This window comes from Lathyrus oleraceus, chromosome 2 (assembly GCF_024323335.1).
Source record: "Lathyrus oleraceus cultivar Zhongwan6 chromosome 2, CAAS_Psat_ZW6_1.0, whole genome shotgun sequence".
Classification (NCBI taxonomy): Eukaryota; Viridiplantae; Streptophyta; class Magnoliopsida; order Fabales; family Fabaceae; genus Lathyrus; species Lathyrus oleraceus.
In genome coordinates this window covers 32,402,075-32,426,205 of record NC_066580.1, presented here as the reverse complement: position 1 = coordinate 32,426,205, position 24,131 = coordinate 32,402,075, and the positions used below count along the sequence as shown (strand labels likewise).

The 24,131-nt window shown below is 37.3% G+C and overlaps 1 non-coding gene across 1 annotated transcript; it reads left to right on the top strand.

Annotated features, from left to right (window-relative positions):
* Positions 1–23,459: 23,459 nt before the first annotated feature.
* On the top strand, positions 23,460–23,568 carry LOC127124411 (small nucleolar RNA R71). Its single transcript, XR_007803908.1, has one exon. It is a non-coding gene; the product is annotated as a small nucleolar RNA R71 (small nucleolar RNA).
* Positions 23,569–24,131: the final 563 nt, after the last annotated feature.

The following is a 24,131-nucleotide window of genomic DNA, read 5'->3' as shown; positions in this document are numbered from 1 at the left end:
TATTCCTACAAAGTTGATCCGGGTAGTATTCCTACGAGCAGAAGCCATGACCTGCAACAAAGAACAAAGATAAATCCTTTGGTCCTTGAAATGGTTAGTGAAAATGCTATGCTTATGATGCATGATGATGCTATGATGTTATGCTCAATCACAAACATGTGGCACACACAAACAAGTCACACAATAGCCCTAGGTTTGAAGGCTTGCATGAGGTTTAAAGGTAAGTACCCTCCCCTAAAGTTTAGTTGATTCATCCTGTCCTACAAAAGTAACCAGGTTCTAAGGGATCTCAAAAATCATTGATCCTTCACAAGGGTGGTTGTTCAGCAGGCAACTTACTTGCCAACCAAAACCCTCCAAGTTTAGGATCTCAATGAGTGTAGTATCGAGTATCAACCAACTTCAGTCTTCACCAAAGCCGGTTATCTCACTACTTTCTAAAGGCCAAGATGGGATGACTAGGGTTCTAAAAGTCAGTTAGTGTATTGACAACATATGGCAGCCTCATATTATCCTCAACTTGCTTAAGGAACATAAGCACCAACCAAGAAGTCACACTAACTATGGCCACCAGATCAACCATATCGATATACGCCGTACAGTTTCCTTGGTCTATTGCCATTTACCTAAGGTACACTAGATCCGGGTTAGGGCCTTTCACACATAAGAGCACCCAACAGATAAGTATAAAGCAAACAAGGCAAACAATTTTAAAGTGATCTAATTCCTAAGGGTACCCCTCTTTTATTAAATCCCCAGCAGAGTCGCCAGTTCTGTAACACGGTGGGAGAACTGACTTTAGTTAAATGTTGCGGATAGCAAGAGTCGCCACCGACTTTTATTTTATCCAAAAGGAAAGGACATAAAAGAACAGGAAATACCTTAAAAAGATTTTGAGTTCGGGGGGTAGGTTATACAAAGGGAAGGTATTAGCACCCTTTATATCCATGGTTCTCCATGGGCTCTTAGTTACTTAGCTCACTTTGTTTGTTTGCAAGAGTGTAGTGTGTGATTAGAAAAATTTCTTTAAGTACTTTGTAATGACCCTCGTATGGGTGTATACAAAGCCTAGTTTAGAAATTGTGAGGTGTAAAAGTAATTTTGAAAAGTGTGAGCAAGTAACTATGAGATACCTACCCTAGATTAAGTCTTTCGTGTTCTCGTATATTCTTTCAATGGTAAGACTGTCCCTATTATTAAGGAATAGGTAGTCATTACCTTGGATGTGTTTAAGGGACGGGCGTAGGGTCATCGTATGGTCAATGAAGGCAACATAAGGGGTGTCTTTAGCAACTCGTAGGGACTATCATCATATTTACCGAAGGGACAAGATCATTATATCGTAGGCAACCTCGTAGGGACTTGATCTTTTAAGTTTATAGGGACTTGATGATTTTTCTGTTTGAAGGGACTTTGCTTAAGACACCCCTATTTTCGAGGGACTTGACCATTTAAAGAAGGCAACCAAGAGGAATACCCTAGGAAGTATAGATGGTGATCAAAGATCGACTTACGTGTGTGAGTGTTATTTTTCAGATATTTGTCTTGAATTTAATTTTCTAAGTTCAATTATTTACAGTTAGTTTTTTGCACTCCCTAAATTACTAACCACGCAATAAATATTTACAAAAATAAAAGCAAGAAAAATAAATTCCTAAACTATTACATGGCTATGGGACAGATACATAATAATCAGGCGAGAAAGAATAAATTTACAACCTATACATTTGTTCCTAATATTATAAATAAAACAAAATTAAAATAAGGAAAATAATGAAGCAAAAATAGAATAGATAAAAGCAAATAATAGTAAAATAATAAATAAACAATGGTAATAAAGCAATAATAAAATAACAATAATAATAAAGTGATAATAAAAAGGTTAGAATTTTAAAAGAAATTATTTTAGGTTAAACAAGTTAGATTTTTTTAGAAGTTATCAGAAAAATATGAGTTTAAAATAAATTAGTAATAATAAAAGAATTTAAAACACATTAATGTACAAATTATAAAATAAAAGAGTTATATGAAAAATATTAAGTTAGTTATTTACAAAATAAATAAAGATTATAGAAAATATCAAATTATTAAATTAATAGGTTTATTATTATTATTCAATTAGAAAAATGGTCAATTAGATTTTATTTACAAAATATATAAGGATTTATTATTATAAGTAAGTAATTAAAAAAAAGTTATTAAAATAGTTAGTATTTATTATTTATTTACAAAAAATATAAAGGTTATAGAAAAATATTAAATAATTAATTTAGTAGGTTTTCACGCCCTACATTACTAAACCACGCAGTTAATATAGGATCAATGGCAGGAATTTAAATGGCAGAAAAATAAATGGCAGAAAATAAAACCCTAATTATTACAACGCTTTGGTGCAGTTACATAATAAAGATGGCGAAAAGTAAAACTGAAAATATTACAAGTTAAAACTTAAAATATTACAAGGGCGAAGCAGTTACAGTGTGTATGAATAACATAAATATGAGCGAAAATAGGAAATAATAATAAGGTTTGTTAAGGTTTAAGAAAAGGTTTATGGTTTAGAGGAAATAACACTGTTAAAGTTTTAGGTTTGAAACTTAGAGTTTATGGCGAAATTGTCAGGGTTTAGGAAAAATCAGGGTAGTTAGTTATGAAAAAAAATGTGCAGATCTAGATATATGTATATAAAAAAAAATATGAATTAAAAAAAAACAACGGCGTTGCTAGCGCAAAATTGCGATCATCGCAACTGGATCGGATAACACAAATGTCACGCCTCATACACGTATATGTGAAAACGGCGTATTGACACGATCCGATCCGAAAACATAATCAAATTATAACATAAAATAGAAATATATATATATTTAACACACTAGTTACATATTATAAATTATATATTATATGATCCATATGCATTTTTATTAACAACAAAATTATTATTATATTATATTATATATTATGAGACATGTAAAACTTATATAAAAACAAACACATCAAATACATAGTACAATGAACCAAATTATTATACATGTTATACTTATGTGCATAAAAAAAGCAAAACGGCGATATCCTGATATATTTAACCAAACCGCATGTATCTGGAATACATAACACAGTCACACATATGAACATGTATTTGAAACACAGTAACAAATATATCAACAAAATAGATAAAGTATATATCATATATAAACTATTACCAAACTGTGTGTACGATAGTATAGATCAGCCACTCTCAGTTTCTCTTTTTTGTTCTGTCTTTTGGCCTCCCTCTATCAGTCATGCTAGTAAATATATATAGGAACAAATTAGGTTAATGATAATGGGCCTAAGTTTATTTTGAAACCCAATATTAAATTAAAAACTGAATAAAGTTAAATAATTAAAATAGTTAAAATTAAAATAAAAACTAATTAACCTATTTATTTATTCTAGACCCAATATAAAAATAAATAGACTCAAAAAAAAATAAAAGTCGGGCACCAAAATGCTCGAAAAAATAAAATGAACACGTCAAAATAATCAGCGCGAAATAAATGACTCGGAAAAATACAGCGTTTGGTCGGATTTTGAAATAAAAATTATGACCGTTTAAACTGCTCAGACTGATCAACATATGACCAAAAATAGTCGTAAAAATATTTTTAGCATGTCAAATTAAACCACGTGAACCGCAGATTAATGTTACCGACATTTGCAAACTTAAACTTGACATTTTTTCGTTGACTAATTTTAGGCACAGTTAAAAAGTTAATTTGACCAGTCTGTTTGTAAATTCCGAGAAATTATTCCGGCTAATATTAAGACAGAAAAAAATGTTATGCTATGAAGATGATGCAAATGAATGTGAAACAAAAAATTGGTTAGAGTTAAAAATAGAGGGCAAATTTTGGGGTGCAACAGTAGGGGAGGAACTTTATCGCTTTTATTTACAGCTTTCTTAGGTATATTTATTGTTTTATCCATTTCCATTTTTATTTAATTGTTTAGTGTTAATTGAGTCAATCCGTGTGTTATCGATTCTTTATACGTGGTTTCCACTATTTATTAATCTTCCCGTTTCTTGAGCCATAACAAAAAAAAGTTTCATGAAAATCATTTCACAATTAGAAATTTCTAAGTTACAAATGATATTGGGGTTTAATTGTAAAATCTTGGGAAATTTGTGTGCAAGATCGGTATCATTTTAACGCCTTAAGTCTCCTAAACATGCAAATTTATTTGAATATTCCTTATGTCAAAAACCTTGTATCCTTACCTAATTAAATAGTTCAAGCGGTCAGAACCATCTTGGTCATGTTTTACGTAGGAGATTGATACAAATAAGTATTTGGTCCAAAGAATAAAAATGATATTGAATGAAATATGAATTACAAATACCAATCATGGTTGGTTTAGTGGTATTTGGCGCTAAAATTGGTAGGGAGGACTACAGTCTGATCCCCCGCGATTACCATTTGGGAGGGGGCTTAAACCACTTAGATGCCATAATCAACCCCCGAATCGGGAAACCGAAGGTAAAAGATAAGACCAAAGTCACTAACAGATCTTCCTACTATAAGTGTGAAAGATAACGGGCTTAACATGATCGCACTTGAATGGAAAAATAAAAGGTAAGTTGACAAGTTTGCGATATAATGACATCATTTATATTTGTTTGCATGTAGGGGGACTCATGACTGCAATTGCGGAATAGCGTTATTACGATATCCTTAGTGTACCGATTAGTACCTACTTCAACAATTATAACCAAAGCGGAGTTTGTAGCTTTACAATGATTAATTAATTGTTTATGTGCTTTTTCATGGATCTACATGATACGAGTCTCCGAATTTTCATGTCACAAGTGTAGCATTTGCTTGAGGACAAGCAAAGGTTCAAGTATGGGGGAGTTTGATAACATGAATATATACCGTTTATTTTACTCAATTCCCATGCATTTTAGTATAATTTTGTGTATATTTTATTGTATTATGCCAGTGTTGGCGCCCTGTTTCAGGTACTTGTCGATGCAAGACTCACGTGTGAGAAAGAAGTAAAGAAAAGAAAAGAAATGAAGAAAAAGGGAAGAAAAGAAGAAAAATGCTGAAAATGCAAGTTCTAGGCTTATGGCGTTTGCCATGGGCTTGTGGCGTTCGCCATGGGCTTATGGAGTTCGCCACGACCCCTTTCCACGTCACTTCAAACTTTTAGTACCATGGTGTTCGCCACGACCCTATGGCGTTCGCCACAGACACACAGTGCTGCTTTTCAGCAATTGCACGTAACATGGTCAAAAACTCATCCTATTTTCCATCCACCACTTCCACATGAATTTAGGGAAGTTCATCCCTTATTTCACCAGTATAAAAAGGCAAAATCAGAAGAAAAAAAAGATCCAAGTTTATATCATGTAATTTTGATTCTTAGTTTAAGCAGAAATACTCTAAAAGTGATAGTTCTTCTACATCGGGAGGCTATTGCACCTTTGTTCTTATGTTTACAAGTTGCTTGGATCAAGTGTGTCGACCTCGTTGTATTTTCCAGTTGTTATTTGTACTCAAAGAATTCTCCGAAGTTTAATCCAATTATTATTATTCATCAGGTTTCTTTTAATTGCTTAATTCTTTACTCTCCGCTTTAATTTGTAATTCTAAATTTGACTATGTTTATGTTTAATAATTATATCTGTATGGTTAAGTTTAAAACCATGTCTGGCTAAACCTTTCGACATCGGTATGTAAGGATCGTCGTTCCGATGGGATTCGGTAATAATTAATGATTTTTTTATGAGTTATTTGTCTGGCTCTGGTTTCCAATTCTAACTTAAAAGGTTTTTGCACGAGAGTGAAAAGTCAATAAGGTTATAAATCAACAGAGCGAGAGTTTGAGATTTTAACCAGATAGTGGTTTCTAGGCATTAATCTTATATACAGCGAGAGCACTTTAGGATTAATTAGGATTTATAAATTTCCAAAAATTACTTTTAATTCAGGTGGGTGAGCGAGAGCAAAAGATTTTGGATTAAGAGTATAGCCCGAGCCAATAACACCAAAGTGTAAGGCAAAGTCTTTTAATTTGATATTTTCTACTAAAAAGTGATTTACCTTATTTTAATGTTAATTATTTACCGAATCCTAGAAGAAGGATGCAATTTACATACCGATGCCTCTTTATCGAATATTTTCATTTTATTATTATTTCCAGTTCAACTCTATTTCCCGTTTCCCTTAATCTAATCTATAAAAAAACAATCATTGGCCTTAGCTTTACATAGTAACTTTAGATGACGGTAGTTTTATTTTTAGTCCTTTGGGTTCGATATCTTTTTAAAACTACGCGATACGACTGTGCACTTGCAGTTAGCCATTTCGATAGACATACTAAGTCGCAATCAACACACCTAGATATGAGACCCCTCTCACTTCCCTCAATCACACGAAAACTAACAACTGAAGAACACAGTTCACTCTTGCTTAAAAGCTTTTGAGGGAGTGTTAGTTACAACTCAATATACCAGGTCCAATTCAAGTATCAATGTGATATTCGAATGGCTCACACAAAGCACACACACGAAACCCTAATGGTAACAAAATACTGCACTGCTTCGATGCGTTCTTAGGTTTAAAACTCCTCTATAAATAGCAGTGAGAGGCATGGGCTCCGGTCTTTGATTTGCAACAGATCCAAGATCTCTGCTAAATCTTCTTAAGATATGATTTCAAGCTCTATTTAGGGGTTTTGTGTTGTGTTATTCCTCTCTCCTTTGCTCTAAATTTCCCTTCTTTTATAGTCATATTGCTAGGGTTTTTGAATCAATAGACAAGAGCAAACTTGGAAGTGTTTGTTGTGCTGCCAGTTTGTCTTCCCTATTTTGGTGTTTTGTTCTGAAAAATTAAATTGTACCTTGTACTTTTGCTTGTGACAATGTTTTCTTGGTTTTGGATTGTTGTGGGTTTTTACTGCCTTTCCATGTTAGTGTATTTTTTACTGCAGTAAAATGTGAGCAAATGAGTGAAAAGTATGTTTTTGTAATGTATTGAGCTTGTTTGCATTGTGATGTTTTGTGTTGATATTGCATTGTTGTAGTTGTTGTCGTTGAGTGGATTGAAGTGAGCATGTTACAGGTTTGGTGCATTGAGTGTATTGGAATTGATGTTGCTTTGTTGCATGTAGTTATTGAATTGGGCAGGACTGGTGCATGGTTTATTATACAGTTGTTGTGTTGGATTGTTGTTGACTGATGTTGCATTGTGCATGGTTTTTGAATGAAGTTGTGTTTGAATTTTTGCAATTTTTATTTGGGACTGCAGGTTGAATGTGGCAATGGACTGTTGTCATGGCCTGCTATGGATTGTTGCAGCTTTGATACAGGTCTTGGAATGCAGCTTGTGGAATTATTTGTTGTAGCTTGTTGTTGGTTCCATGGTTGATGTTATGAATGCTTGGATTATTATTGATATTCTTGAATTGTGAATTAGTAGGTTTTGCAATGGAATGTTACAGGCTTGGTTTGATGGTGTGCAGGTTGGTGAATGGACTATTTTGTAAGGCTGGTATGGTTTGCTCATGTGATGTTGTAACATGATGTCATGACATTGCAGGACCATATGAGGAGACCTTTGGAGGTGCATCATGGCATGGTGGTATGGCTGCAAGTTAACATGGTTGTTATGGCAGTCCAAGACACCTCAAATGGTTTGGTCCCATGGAAACATGGAGCATTGCTATGGCACAAGAACAAATGTGGGTTGCTTTGAGAACTCCTCCTTTTATTTCACTTTGACTCAAATGTGATTCACACATTGTAATGCTAGGTAGTGATTTAGGATTAGCTCATGATGTAAGATGCTTATGTACTTATGCTTATGTTTGTAGTGTAAGAAAATATTTTAATTCAAAGATCAAAGTTCAAATCAATCTTTTTGGTTTTGTTATGAAATGCCATATTTGTATGAAATGTGTATGAAATGAATGGAGTTTAGGTCTTTTAGAAAGGTGTATTGATTTTGGTCAAAGTGTACCAAAAAGTCAATTGTTGACCAAAGTCAACCTTGGGTCAAAGTTTACTTTTTTGATTTTTTTGTATGAATGATGTAACTATGAACAGCATGAATAAAAATGGATGCAAATGAAACAATGAATTGAATGAGATCATGATATGAACCAAGAAAATATGAATGGGCCAATGAAAAGCATTACAAGCCATGTATCAAAAATGGACTTGCATAGACCAAAGTCAAACAAATCAAGTAATGGAGCCTAATTAGATGATTGATGGCAAATGCATGATGACAAGATCAAATGCAATCTCTATGAAGTAGGGTTTTAAACAACAAGTAAAAGCATGGAAATGTATGGGCACAACTAGGCCTTGGTGTACAAGTAACAAGCAACAAGCAATCCCCAAGGCAAAACCTCTTAAGCTAGGGTTTCAAGCCTCAAGCATAGATCATATGAACCACCAATGATGAGCATCCACAACTAGGGATTTTTGGGTCAAAAGGTCAATCAAGAACCAAGGCCAGCCAAATTAGGGTTTAGGTGTGCATGAGGTATTGATCGCTATATTCGCAAGTGCACGAATCGCGTCAGAGTAATATAAAAGATTATCGATCCCACAGAGACCAAATCGTCAATCTATTGATTACTATTGTTACGATGTTTATCTAAGGCGGTACAATTGAGATATTGATGTCGCAAAATAACAGTAAATAAAGAAAATGATAAATACAGTGCAGATGAAGATAGGCTTAAATGTATTTCACGTCAGTTAAACAATGCTTCAATTGTCTAAATAGAACTACTTATGGGGCAATATTTTCTACTCTTGAAAAGAATCCATTTAACAGGAATTGTCACTTTCGCGTATTCAGAACCGAGTTTACCCTTAAATTAAGGCCTTTTATTGTCACTTATAAAAGGTGCGCAGAACGCTAAAGTAGTAAACCTATTTTTAAGAAATAAGACTCGTAAGCTTATTTGAAAAGTGATTTTGATTCAGAAAGTTTACCAAAGGAGTTTCCTGATTTTAAATCTATCAACGCGTCTGAAAACAGTTTCAAAAATCGTTTTTCCTTAAAGTGATAAAAATTCCTAGTTAACTATGCCAGGGTGCTTTCACACTCCTTGAATAGTTAAAATTAACCAAAAGTGTTTTAGAAAACTCGAATTAAAAATCTAAACAGCCCCTAAAGCATTTCTACAGATGCAATATGTGAAGCATCTCTTTAACCACGATCCTTACATTCTAACCTTTCAAAGATTTAGCCAGACATGGTAATACAAACAAATACAACGGTATTGAACATGATGAGAAGAAGTTTAGAATGTAAGGCGTGAAGAACAAGTAAAGCATGTAAAACAATTAAAACGAGCAATAAAGACAATGGTAGAAAATTAAATAAAGTAAAGACAATGGCAAGAAATTAAATAAAGTAAAGACAATGGCAGGAAATTAGATAAAGTAAAGCATGACAAGGAATTAAATAAAGTAAGGCATGGCAAGTAAAATAAAAAGGCGATTAAATTAGAACCTGCTCCAAACGGAGGCTTTAAATCTGGTGCAAGGAAGTAAATAAACCTTTGACTTTGAAAATAAAGATGATGACAAAGTCAAAGTGCTCCAACTCAATTACACTAAGGTGTGATAACCCCTCGATGTGACGGATTACCGCTTTTACAAATGATATTATAGTCTTAGTGTTGTAAACTAAGTTGGATGATTTGGAAGTGAACTAGAATGACCTATTTATAGAGGAACTCAACAGCATGCAAAGACCAGGATGCCCTTCAACTTCTCTTTAGTTGGAATGTGGAATTCAAAGGTGGCGCCCGCCACCCTTCCATGGCGCCCGCCATGTGAGTAAATAGGGAAGTTCATGGGGTCGTGGCAGTTTCCTCCTGGTTGAGGGTTGATGTGTCATGGCTTCTCCTATAGCGGCCGCCATGCAGAACGCCACGAGTACAATATTTGCCGAAAACCCTAATTTTTTGGTCTCTTTGCTTCGTTTCTTCTAAAAAGATCCTGAAAGAGCTAAATACCTGAAAATAACACAAAAGAGAGCATAACACAAGCAAAATGATAATAAATACCTAATAAACATGTGTAATCCGAGTCAAATACGCGGTGTGATTCAGTGTGATCAAATTCTCCCACACTTAAACCTTTGCTTGTCCTCAAGCAAAACTCTTTATAGCTCATGCAAGAAAAAACAATATCAACCAGAGTTAATTCAAGGCTAAAAAGAACTTATAAGTTCATTCAATGAATGTATCGATAGGTACTAACGAATCGAACTAAGGATATTATAGTGACACTTTCTGCGAATGCGGTCATAGGCTTCATTCCTATACAAATCAATCTATATCACCCCACCATACCTAGGCCTTCTTTTCATCCTCTTCAAGTCCTTTTCATTCAGGTGCAATCACATTAAGCCTGTTATCCGTACATACTCATAGTAAGGTGATCGGTTAGTGATTATGATCTTAAGCATGAGGCTCTGGTACATAAGCTGGTGTAGCCCCTTTATTTAACCCAACTGTAGTTGTGGGGGATTGGATCGTAATCCACCCTACCAAGTTCAGCACCAGATACCTCTGAACCAACCAACAATGGGCATATTATCATATTTTTTATTTATTTTTCTGCATGTTTCGCAAACCTCTTTATTTTGCTGGGTTAAATGACCATGTGAGAGTCACCTAGCCAGGAATTTCATACAACTAGAGAACAAAGTAGAAATTTTTATGATCTTTCACTTATTTTCATCGGTCTTCTACGTAGAGCATGCTTAAGTCGGAGCTGACTGCAAGGATAAACTACTTAAGGACTTATTTGGAACAAAAATTAGGGCGACAGCATATGGGGTATCGGGATCGACTCTTATAATCATGAAGCCTACGGTGTCAAGACGATGTCGATTTTTAGAAAAAGTTTTCCCAAGTCTTTTACATCCTGTCATGAACTTGTCTTATAGCCTGAATATTCAAAATACATTGTTTTCTTTGCTCACAAATTTTTTGGTAAGGCTAAAGAAATGGGAGAAGTACGGATACACCACACAGATGACTCGCCAAACACATGTTATTTTATTGAAAGAAAAGCAAACAACTAAAACACACAAAACATACTGAAAATAAAGGAAAGCGATAAAAATCTCCTCCCACACTTAAACCGAACATTGTCCTCAATGTTTCGATATGAGATAGGGTAGGAGTAACCTGAAAGAGAGAGAACTATGGCTGATCACCGGCACCGTCACCGCCCTGGTCAGGATGCCTGGGTCGACGACTCCTGCTACGACGGCTAAGACCTTCATGCAGCTTGAATCATGATATCTGGTGGGCAGAATTGGACGCTGGGAAAGCATGGCATAGCGTTGCTCCTGTACTGGGTCACGAAAGATCACTAGCATAGTATCGAAATTCTCCATTCTGAAAAGTTAGGTTAAAAACAAAGGACACCTGAAATCGTAAATATTGTAACAGTTAGTCTAAACACACACACACACACACACACACACACACACACACACACACACACACAGATATATATATATATATATATATATATATATATATATATATATATATATATATATATATATATATATATATATATATATATATATATATATATATATATATATATATATATATATATATATATATATATATATATATATATATATATATATATATATATATAGATAGATAGATAGATAGATAGATAGATAGATAGATAGATAGACAGATAGACAGATAGATAGATAGATAGATAGATAGGTAGATAGACAGATAGATAGATAGATAGATAGATAGGTAGATAGATAGATAGATAGATAGATAGATAGATAGATAGATAGATAGATAGATAGATAGATAGATAGATAGATAGATAGATAGATAGATAGATAGATAGATAGATAGATAGATAGATAGATAGATAGATAGATAGATAGATAGATAGATAACATATGAAAATATAAATGGAAATAGTAAAAGTGAAGTAAAGGAAAAAGAAATCATGGGTTGCCTCCCATGCAGCGCTTATTTTAAATGATTAAAGGTTTCGATACATTTTTCATTGAAAATGAATTCAACGTCTTTCATCAGAAGGCCGGACAGGGGTTTTGTTATTTTAGAGAAATCTTTGATAAAGCGCCGGTAAAAACCGGCGTGTCCAAGAAAACTTCGGACTTCTCTAACATTCTTAGGAGGGTTAAGGTTTTCTATCACTTCTATCTTTGCTTTGTCGACCTCAATGCCTCTTTCAGATATTATATGTCCTAACACTATGCCTTCTTTAACCATAAATTGGCACTTCTCCCAGTTTAATACAAGGTTAACTTCTACGCATCTTTCTAGGATTTTCTCAAGATTAATGAGGCAATTCTCAAAGTCAAACCCACATACCGAGAAATCATCCATGAATACTTCCATAATTCCGTCGAGATAATCTGCGAAGATTGACATCATACAACATTGGAAAGTAGTTGGCGCATTGTAGAGTCCAAACGGCATTCGTCTGTAAGCAAATGTTCCGTAAGGACAGGGGAAGGTTGTTTTCTCTTGATCCTCGGGGTGTATGGGTATTTGGAAAAATCCAGAATATCCTTCCAGATAACAAAAGTAAGAGTGTCTGGAAAGACGCTCAAGCATTTGATCTATGAATGGAAGGGGGAAATGATCTTTCCTAGTTGCCTTATTGAGTTTCCTATAGTCTATGCACATACGCCATCCGCCTTCTATACGTTTAGCCACATGCTCGCCCTTCTTGTTCTACACGACTGTGATGCCTCCTTTTTTGGGTACCACATGTACAGGACTTACCCATTTACTATCGGAGATCTGATAGATTATACCAGCTTCTAGCCGTTTAAGGACTTCCTTTTTTACCACCCCACTCATTACAGGGTTGATTCTTCTCTGATGTTCTCTGGAAGGTTTTGAATCCTCCTCTAGCGAGATCATGTGCATACACACTGATGGGCTTATACCTTTTAAATTAGAGATGTTGTATCCTAAGGCAGAGGGGTATCTTAGTAAAACATTCAAGAGTTGGTTTGTCTCGTCTTGGTTTAAGGTGGCACTAACTATTACTGGACGGTTCATTTCTTTATCCAAAAACTCGTATCTTAGGTTCTTGGGAAATTCCTTAAGTTCTTGAGCTGGTTTTTGAGAGTTTGGTGAAAGGTCTGGAGTAAGGGCCAAACATTCGTTAGTGTGAGGTTTTGTTTCCTTTAGCTCGTCATCCTTTTCATTCGGGTTTGAAAATGGTTCGATCATATGTTCTTCTTGATCAAATTCCCTTATTCATTCATCTATAATATCAATCACGTAGCATGCGTCTCCTATGATTGGTGTCGTCAGGAACTTCGAAAGAATAAACTCTATCTTTTCATATCCTACTTCGAAAGTTAATTTTCCTCTTTTAACATCTATTATAGCTCCGACTGTTGATAAAAATGGTCTACCTAAAAGGATAGGGATATCGTCGTCTTCCTTGATATCCATGACCACAAATTCTGTCGGAATATAAAGTTGACTGATCCTAACGGGGATGTCTTCTAATATGCCTACAGGATACTTAACAGATCTATCGGCTAATTGGAGGGACATCTTAGTTAGTTGTAATTATCCTAAGTTTAACCTTTTACACACAGCTAAGGGAATTAAACTCACACTAGCGCATAAGTCTAGGAAAGCCTTGTCGATCACATGACTCCCTAGAATGCAAGGTATAGAAAAACTCCCAGGGTCTTTCTCTGTTGATTCCTTAGGATTGGCAGTAATTTTAGAAAACAAATAATGGAATCATCTCTGTTGTTTTAATATGTTGGGTTGAAGAAATTCAACATCTGGACCAACATGTCATGTACGATGTCACGACATCAGGTCTGTGACATCGCACATGTGTAGGAAACTGAATTAATTAATTCAGTATATGTCATGGGATCAGCAAGGATATCTGGTGAATATCCTAACTCCCTTGTGGAGGTCTTGAAGACTAAATCAGAATATATATAGGCTCTAAACATGGAGATATATATGGAGAGAGTTTAGGAACTTGAAGACCTTGTTTGTAGCAGAATTTTTCTGCTGAAGTTGCAACAGCAAAGAACAAGTCTGCTGCAATTTTCTGAAGGCCCAAATCCAGTTGGGTGATTAGGTTATAAATAGCTGATTGTAATCTAGTTTTTGTAAGCCTCTTAGAATGAATTTTTAGGGGTATGTGTAAGGTAAACCTCCCAATCTGTGGGAAGGTTACCATGTGTTTCTCAGTGGTAAAACCTGAGAGTGTTTGTAACTCGAAGCTGTAGGCAAGAGTGATTTTGTTCTTGAATGAAGCTGTGAAGCAAGTTCAAGGTGTGGTAACATTACATTGTATGTGTAGTGATAGGAATGGAAACTGGAGGTTTCTATCTAGGAGTTCCTAGGTATAGATTGCATTGGGTAGGGATTAAGTGATGAGTTGTAAACGGGGGAGTTTAACTCTGAATTGATACTACTAATAGTGGATCTTCTTCCTGGCTTGGTAGCCCCCAGATGTAGGTCATGTTGGACTGAACTGGGTTAACAATTTCCTGTGTGTGTTTTCCTTCTGTATGATATAATCATGTCTGCCACAATTGAGCATGTATCTCAGTCTGTTCAGCAAGATAATAGCAGACCTGATACATAGCCTTCTGTTGGAATGTCAAGCAGAATGTTTTGACATTCATCAACAACAGCACATGCTGTATAATAAGCTGATGATTTCTGTTCAGTATGTAGTGAAGTCTGGATTTCAAAAGCATAACAGACCTGGCCAAAAGATCATTGTGAAACTGTCAAACTGGGTGTCTTCACAGTTCTTCCAGTAAGCTGATACTGAAGTAGATACTGGTTGGTCTTTTACAGTACAGCAAATTTAGCACAGTCTGTTTTCAGGAACCAAACAGACTTAGCATAGGGTTCTGGACTTGGATGTCAAACGGAATGTTGTGACATTCACTCCTGACTGCATATGCTAAATTGTTGGATGGTTAGTTTTTCTGTTTCAGGATTTTTCTCAGGCTATCCTTCAGGAATCCACCAGCTGATCTAAAATCTAGGAAACTAACAACTAAGCTACAATTAATGAACCTGGCAAATAATCTATTTGTTAGCTCCTTAATAAGTGGAGATTAGTTTAACTTGTTACAACCTTAATTTAGGAAATACAAGTAGATGACCAACAAACTGGAACAATGTAACAGATAATGTCCAAAACAGGATTGAGACATCTTGCTAATATCTGTGTAGGAAAACAACAGAAGTGAATGATAAGGTGCACCTAACTAGGTGTCCCTCCATTCTAGGATGACATAGAAGGAGAGGTCGTGACACTGTGAAAAGGTGCACATTAGTACAGAGTGTAATAACTGTCTTGCTGTAATAGGTACAATGTTAGATCAGATGTCATGACTTGAAGTAGAACATCTGAATTCTGACTACGCCAGAATTTCAATTGGTATCAGAGCAGGCATCCTGTTCTGTCTCTGGATGAGATCCATGGGTGATACTTTCTGGTAGCTGGCAAGGAGTTATGTTAGTACTGATGATGGTACCTGTGTAAGGTTCTGTAATTTCCTGAATGGTCCCTTGAAGTAGGTGGATGGACTGTTCATGACAGGAATGGTGTGTACCTGTCTCTGGAGGTTGGCAATTGGCCTGTGTGTGGGACAGCTGTGCCAGTACTAAATCACATTCAAACCTGGTATGGTCTTGGAGGCAAATCTGGTGAAGTGTGTGTTCATAAGTTGAGTTGTATTATGATTTCTGCTGCATAATACCTGGCAAAACTCAACCTCTGATGTAGTTTCCCCTCATGTGGATGAAAGGTTGCTGTGTTCAAGATCTCATCATAATCTACTGAAGATGTCAAAGATACTTGAGTCTCCTCAAGTCCACTCATCATGACGTTCTCACATCAGGATGGTAAGAATCACTTAATCACTGATTCTTTTACTCTCTTGAGTAGTGTATATGAAGACCTTGAAGACCTTCAAGGAAGGTTTGTTCCAAGGAGGTGGAACCAATGTTCTATGTGATGTTAGAACATGTTGTTCAACAAGTATGCAGCTACTGGTTGAAGAGCAGATGTTTTTAGGGTTCAAACAAAGGGATAATTCTGTTTGAAACCTACTCCTGACCTGGAAGAGGAGACATCTGTGTGTGCTAAGTTGACAAGAGCAGGGTCAACTGGGTGTGTGCTCAAGAAGGTCATCCCTAGAAGTTGAGCTGGTTGAGATGTGACATTGTGCAATCTCCTGCTGTTAGGCATCTTCCTGCAGTTTGATCAGGATTGGATAGTTGTTCCCTGAAGTACTATGGTGTGTTGGAAGACAAGTCCCCTGGATGTTAGCAGTCAATAATGGGGTAACCTGATTGTGATATCATTTAAGGGGGTTGGAACCATGAATCTTGATATTCAAACACCACGTTCAGAAGTGGCAGTTCTTACTAGGAGTGAGAATATGAAGATTCAGAGGTTGGTTGAGGTAATATGCTCTGGCAATGCATATCTACTATTGACTGGTGTTGTGTGTCTCACTAGTACTTATGGTCAGCTGAAGTCTGATTGGAGGAGTTAGTTGCCACTGGTAAGGGATGGTGGATGTCATATTGAGACATTTGTGTACAATGCATGGATATTGGTGTGGAGTTTCCATGATTGTTAATTTGAGGGGGAGTTTTGGTTAACCTCCTCACGTTTGGTCAGCCTAGGGTCTGGTTGGCTGTTGACCTGTGTCACATGGGTTCTGGTTGTTGTGTGACACATTTGCAAGGAAGGATTCATCTCTCTCACTCCTAAGGGTGAATCTAATCTGGAAAGAGTCTCAAGACTATTGAGGTGCTTGCAAGCAGAAGATGTTGACACTAGAAGAGTATTTTCAAAGTATTCTTATGGTGGAAGTATCTGAAAGGATAATTGGGAAAGGATTTAAGATCAATGTCTACTTGTGTCAAGTACAAGTATTTAATTGATTATCCTTGGAGCTCAAGATAACTGATGTTCTTCAAGATGTTGGAACATCTCTTCTTCAAGACCCTGTGCAAAATCACAGGAAGGATAGTAGATTGGGGTATGATCTATCTCTTTGGTGGCAGCAAAAGCGTATGATCTCTGAAAAGGTTTCCTGGCAAGAAACATGTTCAGCCTTGGTGTGTACAAGAAGAAGAAGACATCATAGTCTTGATGGTGGTTACTTGGATCAGTTTATTTCTGATCTAGGTAAGGAAGTGCATTAGCTTATGCACACTGTGGAGTCAAGAACAAGTGGCAGCAGTCTTGACATCATGGAAACAGCCTTGCTTTAGGATGTGGAATCCTAGGTATAGCTGAAGGGTTAGTTTCTAACTGGTCCTTCTGAAGACTCATGCATCAGAGTGTCTGATGTCTTTGGAGAAGAAGCAGGGATTCATCAAGGTGTGAGCTTGAATGACTTAACTGCAAACCTGCAGGATGGAGGTTGGTTACTCAAACTTGGTTCCACAATCAAGTCTATGAGAACAGTGAACTCTAGTTCTGTGAAGGGAGGAAGTTCTTTCAAGTGGCAGAAGAAGGAGCTGAATTCAACAGCTAGATGTCAAAACACAATGTTGTGACATTTGGCTCAACATCAGACTCTAAGTTGGTGAAGTGGCACATCAACTTGAGATAGAAGGGTCTACAGGGTTGTAGATTGGATACTTCAAAAAGGTCGTCCTCATAGCAGTACTTTGGAGTGGCTGGATGGTACATGTTCATGTCTTAGAAAAGCTAAGTTTTGTTCAACATGTAGCTTGAAGTTCAAGTCTCACTTGGAAGGTCAGAATATCTTTGGGAGAAGTCTGATAAACTTGGGGAGGTCAAAAAGCAGCATTTGACCTTTTCATATGAGAATTCATGAAGGAGGTAATCAACCAGTGGCAGTTGGTCTATCTCAGAAGTGAGTTCGAAGAATCAAGATAATCAACATAAGGCAGCTGGTTATTCTTGAGGAAAGTCTGAGACAAATTACTTTTGAGCAGAAAAGTAGCAAGTTGAAGACTAAAGGAGGTGTTTTCTATTTATCCCTTGGAGCTTGTGGTAGGAGTTCTGAGTCATCTATGGAAGATTATCTCATGTAATGGGATGAAAAGGTATATGTCCCAATTTATGTTTGGGTTCTTCTTGATCAAGCTGGTGACTCAGTGATATCTGAAGACTATCAGATGGTGTTCCCTGTTATGTGTGATGGATGTCCTAACGAATGTTAGAACATTTTGTGAAGTGGCTTTCTGTTCTGGTTAGAAGAGAGATTGACTCAGGGTGTGGATGTGTTCAACCAAGAGGGTTGAACAGAGGGTGCGCTCTTGAAGACATGAAGATGAGTCTTATGTTTTCCATTCATCAAGTGGGTTGAGTTCTTTTTGAATCAGGAAGAAGGTGAAGGTCCAACCATGTTGGATATGTGTGACCTCCAAGAGAGTAGGTTGTCCATGACAGGGGGAGTTGTGCCTTTGTGCTGCAAGCAATCACCAAGCTTGTGGTCTATGTGTTCTCAGATGACTAGGTAGTTATCAGGATGCTGTGATGTATGTCAAGGCTGAGTGAGCAGAAGAATGTCTGACCGGATGTCATGACATTGCCCTGGACATTGCTGTTAATTCCTTCTGAATTTTAAAGTCATTAGGAATTATGAGGGTGATGTGGCTAAGTCTGATAAACCAGAATAAGCCTGATGGCTACAGTTGTGTGGTACAGGGGGAGTAACCATCAACTAAAGTGTGAAAAGTTGGCTGTAGCAGTGCTAGGTGTCAAGTCTCTACTGGAGGTATGACAGAGGTCTTGGGAAACTGGCTGAATGCAGGAATGTTAAGACATCGCGTGCAACGTGTCTGACTGCATATATGGAATGGTCTCCATACACTGGAACGGCTGTTTTGGAAAAGAAACAGTCAAGAGCTATAAAAGGTATTCAAAGATTGTCTGAGATGTTGTTGGTGATTCTCTGACTGTTTCTCAGCAAAAATAAATGCATCTTGACCAAGCATTTATTTCTACCGGAAATTCCTAGGCACGGGCTGGACTATTTAAAGGATGCACTAGCCCTCTTCCTCTCACAAGAAAAACACTCCATTCTCAGAATCATGGGGTATGTTAAGGTTTGGGCAAGCTGCGCCTAGATCTGGTTTTGTGAAGGGTGCCTTTACAAATGTTTAGCTAAAAAGGGGGAGAGGAATATAGTCCTAGGGTTGAGAATGTACCAGAAGAAAGCCAACTGTGGATGTGGCAGCAAACAGAAGTTGGCATCAGGCACAAAATCCACCAACTGGGTTTACCACTTGTGTCTTGTGATCTGAGTTAAGAAGACAGTTGTGCCTTGTGATCTGAGTTACATTGTCTATGCACTCAGCATTACATATTCTTCAGGAAGCTCTCCGGTTGAGGGGAAGGGTTCTGGTACAACTAAGTCTTGTCCCTCTTCTTCCCCATGTACACCAACTTTGGTGTTTGTGGTGGTGGAGCCAATGACGGAGATGAAGAGCATTCCCAAATTGGGATGTTTTGTCCAGTGTATTGTTTATTTGTTTTAGCTAAAATTTGCCAAAGGGGGAGATTGTTGATTCCTTAGGATTGGCAGTAATTTTAGAAAACAAATAATGGAATCATCTCTGTTGTTTTAATATGTTGGGTTGAAGAAATTCAACATCTGGACCAACATGTCATGTACGATGTCACGACATCAGGTCTGTGACATCGCGCATGTGTAGGAAACTGAATTAATTAATTCAGTATATGTCATGGGATCAGCAAGGATATCTGGTGAATATCCTAACTCCCTTGTGGAGGTCTTGAAGACTAAATCAGAATATATATAGGCTCTAAACATGGAGATATATATGGAGAGAGTTTAGGAACTTGAAGACCTTGTTTGTAGCAGAATTTTTCTGCTGAAGTTGCAACAGCAAAGAACAAGTCTGCTGCAATTTTCTGAAGGCCCAAATCCAGTTGGGTGATTAGGTTATAAATAGCTGATTGTAATCTAGTTTTTGTAAGCCTCTTAGAATGAATTTTTAGGGGTGTGTGTAAGGTAAACCTCCCAATCTGTGGGAAGGTTACCATGTGTTTCTCAGTGGTAAAACCTGAGAGTGTTTGTAACTCGAAGCCTGTAGGCAAGAGTGATTTTGTTCTTGAATGAAGCTGTGAAGCAAGTTCAAGGTGTGGTAACATTACATTGTATGTGTAGTGATAGGAATGGAAACTGGAGGTTTCTATCTAGGAGTTCCTAGGTATAAATTGCATTGGGTAGGGATTAAGTGATGAGTTGTAAACGGGGGAGTTTAACTCTGAATTAATACTACTAATAGTGGATCTTCTTCCTGGTTTGGTAGCCCCCAGATGTAGGTCATGTTGGACTGAACTGGGTTAACAATTTCCTGTGTGTGTTTTCCTTCTGTATGATATAATCATGTCTGCCACAACTGAGCATGTATCTCAGTCTGTTCAGCAAGATAATAGCAGACCTGATACATAGCCTTCTGTTGGAATGTCAAGCAGAATGTTTTGACATTCATCAACAACAGCACATGTTGTATAATAAGCTGATGATTTCTGTTCAGTATGTAGTGAAGTCTGGATTTCAAAAGCATAACAGACCTGGCCAAAAGATCATTGTGAAACTGTCAAACTGGGTGTCTTGACAGTTCTTCCAGTAAGCTGATACTGAAGTAGAGACTGGTTGGTCTTTTACAGTACAGCAAATTTAGCACAGTCTGTTTTCAGGAACCAAACAGACTTAGCATAGGGTTCTGGACTTGGATGTCAAACGGAATGTTGTGACATTCACTCCTGACTGCATATGCTAAATTGTTGGATGGTTAGTTTTTCTGTTTCAGGATTTTTCTCAGGCTATTCTTCAGGAATCCACCAGCTGATCTAAAATCTAGGAAACTAACAACTAAGCTACAATTAATGAACCTGGCAAATAATCTATTTGTTAGCTCCTTAATAAGTGGAGATTAGTTTAACTTGTTACAACCTTAATTTAGGAAATACAAGTAGATGACCAACAAACTGGAACAATGTAACAGATAATGTCCAAAACAGGATTGAGACATCTTGCTAATATCTGTGTAGGAAAACAACAGAAGTGAATGATAAGGTGCACCTAACTAGGTGTCCCTCCATTCTAGGATGACATAGAAGGAGAGGTCGTGACACTGTGAAAAGGTGCACATTAGTACAGAGTGTAATAACTGTCTTGCTGTAATAGGTACAATGTTAGATCAGATGTCATGACTTGAAGTAGAACATCTGAATTCTGACTACGCCAGAATTTCATTCTCCTTCTTAGCAAGTTTATTCTCGGAAATACAGTTGCATTCCAAGTGTTTGGGATCGTCAGGCCTACGCTTGTTGGTTAAGATGTCTTTGAGAAATTTGGCGTAAGATGGAATTTGGGTGATGGCTTCGGTGAAAGGAATCTGTACATGAAGCTTCTCTATTACTTTTATAAACTTTTGGTATTGGTTATCGATTTTGGTTTGTGTAAGTCTTTGCGGATATGGGATTGGTGGTTTGTATGGGGGTGGTAGTTTATAAGTTTTATCATTGGCTTCTCCTTCTTTGTCGGTTTGTTTTTCGGGTTCCACTGGTACCCCTCCTTGGTTGGTAGGTATATTTTCTTTAGAAGCTTTGGACTCGCTCATTGTTGGGTTATAAGGCCCTTAGTAAGCGGTCCCACTTCATAATGCGATAGCGTTAGCTTGCCCTCGAGGGTTGAGTTGAGGTTGTCTAGGGAATTGTCCTCCAGGTGTAGTTTGTGGGGCTTGGTTTTGTGCTACCTGTGAGATCTGAGTTTCAAGCATCTTATTGTGAGTAATTATCTGATCAACCTTGCCCTCGAGGGTCGAAAGTTAATTTTCCTCTTTTAACATCTATTATAGCTCCGGCTGTTGATAAAAATGGTCTACCTAAAAGGATAGGGATATCGTCGTCTTCCTTGATATCCATGACCACAAAGTCTGTCGGGATATAAAGTTGACTGATCCTAACGGGGATGTCTTCTAATATGCCTACAGGATACTTAACAGATCTATTGGCTAATTGGAGGGACATCTTAGTTAGTTGCAATTCTCCTAAGTTTAACCTTTTACACACAGCTAAGGGAATTAAACTCACACTAGCGCATAAGTCTAGGAAAGCCTTGTCGATCACATGACTCCCTAGAATGCAAGGTATAGAAAAACTCACAGGGTCTTTCTCCTTCTTAGCAAGTTTATTCTCGGAAATACAGTTGCATTCCAAGGGTTTGGGATCGTCAAGCCTACGCTTGTTGGTTAAGATGTCTTTGAGAAATTTGGCGTAAGATGGAATTTGGGTGATGGCTTCGGTGAAAGGAATCTCTACATGAAGCTTCTCTATTACTTTTATAAACTTTTGGTATTGGTTATCGATTTTGGTTTGTTTAAGTCTTTGCGGATATGGGATTGGTGGTTTGTATGGGGGTGGTGGTTTGTAAGTTTTATCCTTGGCTTCTCCTTCTTGGTCGGTTTGTTTTTCGGGTTCCACTGGTTCCCCTCCTTGGTTGGTAGGTATATTTTCTTTAGAAGCTTTGGACTCGCTCATTGCTGGGTTATAAGGCCCTTCGTAAGCGGTCCCACTTCATAATGCGATAGCGTTAGCTTGCCCTCGAGGGTTGAGTTGAGGTTGTCCAGGGAATTGTCCTCCAGGTGTAGTTTATGGGGCTTGGTTTTGTGCTACCTGTGAGATCTGAGTTTCAAGCATCTTATTGTGAGTAATTATCTGATCAATCTTAGTCCCTAATTGCGTTATCAGTTCGCTCACGTGAATGTTCTGGTTTAGGAATTCTTTATTTTGCTTAGTCTGGCCTAATATAAAGTTCTCCATGATCTTCTCAAGGTTAGGCTTCTGGGGCACAACTTGCATAGGTTGAATTGGTTTTTGGGCTTGAAAACCGTGTGGTCTTTGAGGTGCAAAATTTTGGATAGGGTTCTGGTTTTTATAGGAAAAATTCAGATGATTCTTCCATCCAGGGTTGTAAGTGTTTGAAAATGGGTTACCTTGGGCGTAATTCACTTGGTCGGTGTTCAGGTCATTCAAAAGGTTACATTCCTCCGATTCGTGTCCTTTAGATCCACAAAGTTCACACTCTGTGTGGACTACCACTGCGGTGTTAGAGTTTATAGAAATATGTTCGACCTTAAAGGCTAAAGCGTCCATTTTCGCTTGCATCATGTCCATAGAACTTATCTCATGTATTCCACCTTGGGTCTCCTTTTTCTCTACTGATGCTCGTTTAGTTCCCCATTGGTAATGGTTTTGGGCCATATCCTCAATTAGGTCACAAGCTTCAGGGTAAGGTTTGTTCATCAACGCACCACCAGCGGCAGCGTCGATGCTCATCTTTGTGTTATAATGGAGTCCATTGTAGAAGGTATGAACGATCAGCTATTGTTCTAGGTCATGGTGTGGACAGACTCTTAATAGCCCCTTGTATCTCTCCCAAGCTTAAAAAAGTGATTCTCCTTGGTTTTAAGTAAATCTAGTTATTTGGTTTCGAAGAACATCAGTCTTACTATGGGGAAAATATCTAGCAAGGAATACTCTCCTAAATATCTAGCAAGGAAATAATCTTAAACGAATCGCATCAGGTGAAGCACCTTTGGATTTAAAGGTGTCGGCCAGTTGGATAAAGACTTTTAAATGTTGATTTGGGTTCTTAGTAGCGAGACCTGCGAATTGGTTTTGTTGCACTAATTGCAGTAAAGATGGTTTTAGTTCGAAATTGTTGACAGGAATGAGGGGGTTTACTATACTAGAACTAGGTTCCTCGCCAGAGGGTTGGGCAAAATCCTTAAGAGGTCTCCGGTCGCGATTCTCAGCCATAGCTTTCTTATTTCGGATGAGTAAGAGGCGTGTACGAGTGTAACTTTCGGGTTCCGCTAAAGGATCTACTAAATTTCCGGTACTACGGGTTCTTCGCATTTATCGGATAATAATGCCTTAGTCTAGATGGTGTAACAACAGGGTACGAAATTTGACGAAGTTCGTCCCCGACAACGGCGCCAAAAACTTGATCGCCATATTCGCAAGTGCATGAATCGCGTCAGAGTAATATAAAAGATTATCG